Raw genomic sequence first — 7,567 nt, 5'->3', positions numbered from 1 at the left:
CCTGTGGGCACCCACGTTGCCGCTGCCAGTGGCTTGCGCAGGTCCATTAGGCCATGGATCCCCATCGGTGCTATGGTCCCCCAGTCCGTTAGGATTGCATGCCTCCCCCCATCTATGCTGGGCCTCCTGCCCACTGCCCCACCCATCAGAGACCCCCTGGATCTCCCCCAACCCTGCCCGGCCCCCACAGGCGTCCCCATGAATCAACAAAAGGTTACTTTGTAATGAATAGAGGAAGTGAAAGTAGTAAAACCCAAATGCATGCCCCCCTCCTCAGTAGTATTGGCAGGACCCAGGAGATAGTAATAATTGGTTTTAGATTAGAGATCATAGAAAGGAAATATAACTGGATCCTGACATCCTGCCCCCCTTAAAAATAAAAAAAAAAACCACCGGGGGTTCACCCTGAGCTGTCGTCTGAGGCATCCACTGGCCCTGCGGTGTAGGCTGGAGTTCTTTCCCCATGATGGGCAGGGGTAGGGGATTCCACAGCCTCTATCACTCTCATGGCAGATTATTTTGGCTTAGCTGGGGACTTCCCGGATTTACTGGCCGGTGATCTGTCTGGGTTGTGCTGGGGGGCTTTCGAGCTGCATTCTACAGCCCGATGCCTCTCTCTCCTGCACTTGAAACAGCCCGTTGGCTTCTTGGCCGTAGCCGGTGGCTTCGCTGGTTCGCGCAAAATATAACTGGATCCTGACAGACAGCCACATCCAGAGCAACCCCCCCCCCCAGAAAGAAGCCCAGGTGGGATAAGCACAGTGCAGAATCAAAACTTGCAGAAGTCGTCATAAACAAAGAAGCCGTTCTGATTGAGGGCAAATTTATTTGCAACTTCTTAATAAACATAGTTCCATTCTACTCTGCACTGGCCAGCTTTCCCTAGAATTGTAAGGACCTGCCTCAGTTATCTCAGGAAAGTATGGCTCTTCAAACAGGTGGTGTTAAGTCAGGTGGAATCATTCAAACCCCACCCAGATACCCCAGCCCACCGGTAGCCAATACAATGCTGCACAGGTATTTTGAGAACTCCGAAGTGTTGGGGCGATAAATGGTTCATCCTTGGGGCGCTGCGACCATGGTCACAGACTGGTGAGAGCATGCACGGAATTCTACTCCAACAACCAGCCCCTCCCCATCTGAATGGCAGCGTCCTGAAGGGCCCCCCGACAAAAATACTGGATTTAATTCCAGAATTTTATATTCGAGGAAGGACAATAATCCCAGGCCGGGTGAGCGAGGGGTGGATGGAACCGCTGCGGTTTCTCTCTTGGGCTGCTTTTGGAGCCGTGCCATGACCCCCTCCCCTCAGAGGCCGCTTCGGAGGAAGAGGAAGAATTGGAAGTGGGACCCTCCACCAGGGAAGGCACGCCAGGGGCTGAGGACGATGCTGTCCTGTGCCCCTCAGGCATTAGGGGAGATGGTTGACCAGACGGAGAGCTGCCTGCCTGCGCAGACACGGGAGGATCGGCTAATGACTAGCAATGGTGCTGAAAGGCACCACATCTCCTCTGAGGAGCTGCCTGCTCCACTTGATCCAAGGGCAAGGAGAGTGGAGTGGAGGCAAGCCCAGAGAAGGGCTGCAAGGTTTCTTGGGAGGTTGCCCCACCCCTCCTCACAAGGAACACCTGGAGGGGAGTAACTTCAGCCTACAGACTGCCCTCCATGTGTTAGTTGCTTCTGCTGACCGGCTTTAAGCTCCTTGCCTGGCTGAGTGGACAGTTGGGAGCGGGCCGAGGCTCGTGGGGGCACTACTTGCTGTCCTGAACTGCCTTTCTTTGTCCTGAGAGCTGGGCAACCCCATAAGGAAAATGGGCAGCGACAATGCCCATTTCTTTTGCTCCCTCATGAAAGGTCTGGTCATCAAAGATTGTATGGTCAGATCTTCTCCAGAAAGGGGCCTTTGGGTGCGCCAGCCAGGAAGAGGGCTTCGTCCGTTTCTAGTCCCCAGCTTCGGAGAGTCTTCAGAGCTCGGGCCCCGGAACTGGCAGCGCTTCGAGCCGTGAGCAGATAGGTGCGGATGGGGCATTCCAGGCGGAGGCCTTTGGCGTAGAACTTCTTCTGAAGCTTCCCCAGCACTTCCAGGAAGCCCTTCAGTGGACCCTGGACAGAGGAACACACAGCGTCAGCCCCAGCATGTGGCCCACTCCACAGGTGGTCAGGAAATGGGGACCAGCTCATGCACAGCACCCCTGGGGAGGCCCCGGGGCCAGAGGCTTCCCTGCCCTCACCCTAGCCATGCAGAGATGCCCTCCTGTTCTTTGAATTTGTCAATCCCTCTTTGGGTCTAGTATAAATTGTTACGCTGAAATGGTGTTGCTATCTTGCTTCCTGCTTTACTACCGACTTTGTTGGTATTCAGAATGTTTCTTCTCGCTTTGTTCTAGCTCAGGGGTAGGCAACCTTGGCTCTTTTATGACTGGTGGACTTCAACTCCCAGAATTCCTGAGCCAGCCACGCTGAGGGAAAAGGGGGAGGTTTCCAAGCTGAGCCGTGCTGGCTCAGGAATTCTGGGAGTTGAAGTCCACCAGTCATAAAAGAGCCGAGGTTGCCTACCCCTGGGCTAGATGATCAGAGGGAATTATTAGCAATAACACATAAATCTGCTAAACCTTTACTAAAGCTGGCCCACCACAACTGCTCAAGAAAATAGGACTTATCTTGATAAACCATCTGCTGGTTCTTCTTCTATTTTGATATGCAGTAGAGACATGGAATAGAACAGTGGTCTTCAAGCTTGGCCCTTTTATGACTCGTGGACTTCAATTCCCAGAATTCCTGAGCCAGCCACACTGAGGGAAAAGGGAGAGGTTTCCAAGCTGAGCCATGCTGGCTCAGGAATTCTGGGAGTTGAAGTCCACCAGTCATAAAGCGCCCTAGGCCTAGGCCAGAGGTAGGCAACCTCGGCTCTATGACTCGTGGACTTCAACCCCCAGAATTCCTGAGCCAGCCATGCTGAGGAGAAATGGAGAGTTCCATGCTGAGCCAGGCTGGCTCAGGAATTCTGGGAGTTGAAGTCCACCAGTCATAAAAGAGCCAAGGTTGCCTACCAGTTCTAGCTGAAGTGTTCCTTAGCAGGGCAGCCATAAAAATCATCCTCTCTCTTGGCAAAAACCACCATGAAAAGGTCGATTTTGTCACAATGCCACTGGTCCCCGAACCACACCAGAGCAAGAGGCTTGTTCTCATTAAGTCTTCTCGGGCTCGAAGAACTTGTCTAGGCCCTGAGCCTTCACGATCTGCTCCGACTCGTTGGAAAACAGCACAGCATCTCCATCAAAGGCGACACGAAGCTGCTTCTCCGAGACCTGCACATCTTTCTTGGGGGTGAAAATAGTGGCAGCTGCCATCCCTGGCGAGGGAGGGAGGGAGGGAGACCTCCTTCAATTCATGTTGCCTGATGCTCTCTAGTTGGAGCAAGAACCTCACAGACTTCAGCGAGGCCTATTTAACGCTAGTCTGGGGATAACCAAGAGAATTTGAGAAATAGGAAAAGGAACATCCAAGTCTCATTTATAATGGCAAAATCTCTGAATGATTTGAAATGCTTCTTACTACCTGGCTATTCCTCCATAAAAGGTTAAATTTGCCACTTCAAAGTAGCAAAAAGATGGGAATTTCTCCCCTTCAGGAAAGTTGATAGGTAGGACAGAGAAAATCGATGTTCTTACCCAGATTCAAGCACAGTGTTTACGATCAGCTTAAAATAGTGCTTTTGACTTCCGTTGCTTGCAGCTTGGGCTAGTTCGGGCTAGCCTTTCTCCTGTTGGTTTCTAGAAGGCTTCTCCTGGACCGGGTCGACCGCCATCTCTCCTAGGTCCTTGGGACTTACTTCCTTCATTGCCACCTCTCTGGGGCGGCTTCTGGCTCATTTAGGATCCCCTAAGAGGAAGAAACTCAGCTGGAGGGCTCGGAGTCCCGAATCCCTCAACTGCTTCGCTGCGTGCAGGAACCGGAAGCCGGTAAGATGCCTTCCTTATCTTTTTCTCGTCTTTGCTCCAGTCAGCAGGAGAGGGACCAGGAAGTGCAAACTGTTCCGTGCACCAGTAGCTGCTTCTGAACACTCAGTGCCAGGCTCATCCAGGCATATTTCAATTATTTTCCTCTGTGAATGCAACAAAACCTGCATAAGTCACATACTACCATTCCTTTAGTTCAACATGGTAGACGCAAACAGTATAATACAGTGGTTCTCATTTGGGGTCGATCGACCATTTCATGGGGATCGCCAAGCAAGGCTGTCTGCCATTTTTTTTGTCCATTTTTTTTGTCTGCCATTTTTTTCCCCTTTTCCAGCGGGCTGGGCCAGCTGGTGGTCGGCCTGCTCCGTCTCTGCCACTTGCCAGCTACGCCTCGGCTGGCGCAGGGGGCGGAACCACACATGCGCGGCGCTCCCAGGCAGGGAAAGTCCTCGACTTACGACCGGTTGGGTAGTCCTCAACTTATGACCAGTTTAGTCCTCAACTTGCGACCGGTTTAGTCCCCGACTTGCGACCGGTTTAGTCCTCGACTTACGACCGGTTGGGGTCGCGGCATTAAAAAGGTTGAGAACCACTGGTATAATACATGGGTGTCAAACTGGCAGACCACAGGCCATGCCCACCCCAGTTCCGCAAAGGCAAAAAAACCCCCATCACATGATGCAATTGAGTACGCTGGGCAGAAAGCGAGGGCCTGGCCATCCGTCCACTGCTGCCAGTTCAGCAATTAAATAAAGCTCTCTGGTGCTTTATTTTTATTCGTTAAATTTGCCACCTCCCTCACCGTGGGCCCACTCTAGGCGGCTTACAATAATAAAAAGGAAGAAACACGAAAGGTCTGTGAATAGACATAAAAGCATGTTCCAAAGGGTGGGCAATGCGGCGCCTCTTGTTCTAGTTCACGATAAGTTTTTTGACCAGCGGGATCTGAAGCTGTGCCTGCACAAGTAGGTGTGTGTAGCTGCGGGGAGGGTCAGGAGGCCCCAGAGAGAGAGGGTAGGTAAGTGATACACAGGATTGCAACTGCTGAAGAGAGGAGGGAACAAGCACCAATTTCACTCAATTCACTCCATCCATATTTTGCTTTAGCCAAAACTCAAGACTCAAAGCGTCCCTGTCGTGGCTCCATAGGATCCCACTTTGGAGGAGTTGGAACCTGTATGGCACGGTTGCCTTGGAAGGAGCATAGAATCCAAGGGCCAAGGACAAGGCAGTCCCAGGGCCATCCAGCCGTGGGAGGAGGGGAAGGTGACCAACCAGGAGATGCACCTGTAGGAGATCACCTGCTGTGGAGGGCCAGTGGAGATGACAGGCTCCAGACCACCTCTGATAAGGACCATCCCTGATGAGGAACAGCTCCTCTGCCAATCCAAGGACACAGAGAGCAGTGGAAGGAAGCAGAGGTGTGTTTGCCGGAAACACCTGTTTGTGTTGGTGCACACCTTGCTGGCTTTCGTAGACTTTCTTGAACCTTCAACTGTGTTTTTGGGCTCTGGACCTCAGGACTTTGTGAACTTCAAACTTGCCTTCCTGTCTTTGGAATTTTGGACCCTGCTTTGGCTTTCAGAATCTTAAGCTGTGTTGTGAGGACTGGGATTCTGTGAGCTGTCTGGTCCTTGTGCCTCGGAATCCAGTTTGTGGAACTGAGTGGTTCTGGCAGAGGGGGACTATGGATAGGGAAAGTGTGGTGGAGCTTTACCAGCCCCACTGGAGAGTTGTTGGGACACTGTGAGTAATAAACTGACTTTAACTAACACCTGCCTCGCCATCTTGGGTCAGGTCACAACAGTCCCAAGTTTTCAATTTGCTGAACTGAGGAAGACCCGAAACAGTTCAGAATAACTATTGGAATTGAATTCCATATTCAAAATGAAACGTATTTTCTACTTCATGAACACCTCTTATGGCGCTCAGAAAACATTTGTGACCAAAAGAGAATAAAGGCTTCAAATCAACAGATGAAGACACCAAAAAAATGTTTTGGGAAAGTGCTTAATTCAATTCTCCCTGTCTTAAAGAATGCACAATCTGCCAAGAGCAATTTTTGTGAAGTTATTACAGCATCAAAATCCATTTGAACACTCACAATACTACAGTACAATCTTACCTTTCAGAGCACATTTTAAACATCTGTTAAAGGGCCAGCATCACGTCCCTATAAACAAAGTGGTTTAGTTAATTTGGATTCAAATCATTGCTGTCAATGATTCAACAAAAACATGCTTTTTGAAGATTCCTAACATCGTGGATGAACGGAAACCTGATAAATACTCCAAGACTGACTTTCATTTTCTAAAGTTAAAAGAGCAAGTGAAGTACTAGAAATGGTAGTGTGTGTTCCTGTTCATTTGGGGGGGAAAAAGCTGAACTTAGTACTCTTGGAAATAGTTTACACACACAGTCCTCCTCCTTTCCTGGCATCCAGTCCAGACTTAAATAATATTTGAGGATCAGCCCCTACAAAGGATCAAAAGAAAAGTTGCAATTTTGTCAGGCTAGTAATCATTCTGAGTTGCCCACCCATCAGAGCACTGAGCGTAGACCCAGCCTGCTTCTCTGTGCCACCTATTGACACAAACACAGCACAGAAGCCATGCCTGCAACGCCTGTAGGGGCAGCCCCCAACCCCGGGAATGCCTTCGAGAACAGGACAATCTGCAGGTGCCTCCCTTGCGGTCACTTTAGATTTGCAGGTACGCTCACTGCCTCTCCCTCTTTTAACATCTCTCATTTTGCCATGAAGCTCCATGAACCCCCTCCTGTGAGCTGGCCTTACCAGTGTCGCCAAGGCCTCTTTTTCCTAGCCGGTTACTTCTGAAAAGGTGGTTAGCTGAAACAGCTGCACGCGCAACACCTGGATGGGCAACGATCTCCCAGGAAGTCAGACTCATCCCTGCTCAAGGGAGGACCTCCTGGACACATGGGAGGCTTCACTCCTACAACAGAATGAAAAAGAAAAAAGTGAGACCAAACCAGCCATTCACACCCACAGTTATTTATAATTCCAAGTGGGGCTCATAGCACAAACACTTGCGAGAAACTTAATTGCACCAGAGGCTAAGACAAGAAATGATGAAGACTAATCCAGGAGAGAAGCAACCTGGAATTAAGGAGAAACTTCCTGACAGGGAGGACAATTAACCAGTGGAACAGCTGGCCACCAGACATTGCAGGTGCTTCATCACTGGAGGCTTTTTAAGAAGAGACTGGACAAGCCACTTGTCTACTCTCCTCCTACTCTATCTCTAATTCTCCTATTCCACCACTACTCCCTACTCTACTCCACCTCTCCTCCTACTCAATTTCTCCTACCCTGCGGGTGCTTCATCACTGGAGGCTTTTAAAGAGACTGGACAAGCTACTTGTCTACTCTCCTACTCTATCTCTACTCCTACCCTATCTCTAATTCTCCTATTCCACCACTACTCCCTACTCTACTTAACCTCTCCTACTCAACTTCTCCTACCCTGTGGGTGCTTCATCACTAGAGGCTTTTTAAGAAGAGACTGGACAAGCCACTTGTCTACTCTCCTACTCTACCTCTTCTCCTACCCTATCTCTAATTCTCCTATTCCACCACTACTCCC

General features: G+C 50.2%; 1 non-coding gene and 1 pseudogene across 1 annotated transcript; both read right to left on the bottom strand.

The window, feature by feature from the left end:
* Positions 1–1,628: 1,628 nt before the first annotated feature.
* LOC107295287 lies at positions 1,629–3,350 on the bottom strand (annotated as a pseudogene).
* Positions 3,351–6,466: 3,116 nt separating this feature from the next.
* LOC114923191 lies at positions 6,467–6,599 on the bottom strand. Its single transcript, XR_003810584.1, has one exon. It is a non-coding gene; the product is annotated as a small nucleolar RNA SNORA17 (small nucleolar RNA).
* Between the last annotated feature and the right edge of the window lie 968 nt (positions 6,600–7,567).

The sequence above is a fragment of the Protobothrops mucrosquamatus genome, unplaced genomic scaffold (assembly GCF_001527695.2).
Source record: "Protobothrops mucrosquamatus isolate PMUCROS unplaced genomic scaffold, P.Mucros_1.0 scaffold2287, whole genome shotgun sequence".
NCBI lineage: Eukaryota > Metazoa > Chordata > Lepidosauria > Squamata > Viperidae > Protobothrops > Protobothrops mucrosquamatus.
The sequence above is the reverse complement of the archived record's forward strand: the minus strand, read 5'-3'. Positions and strand labels throughout refer to the sequence as shown.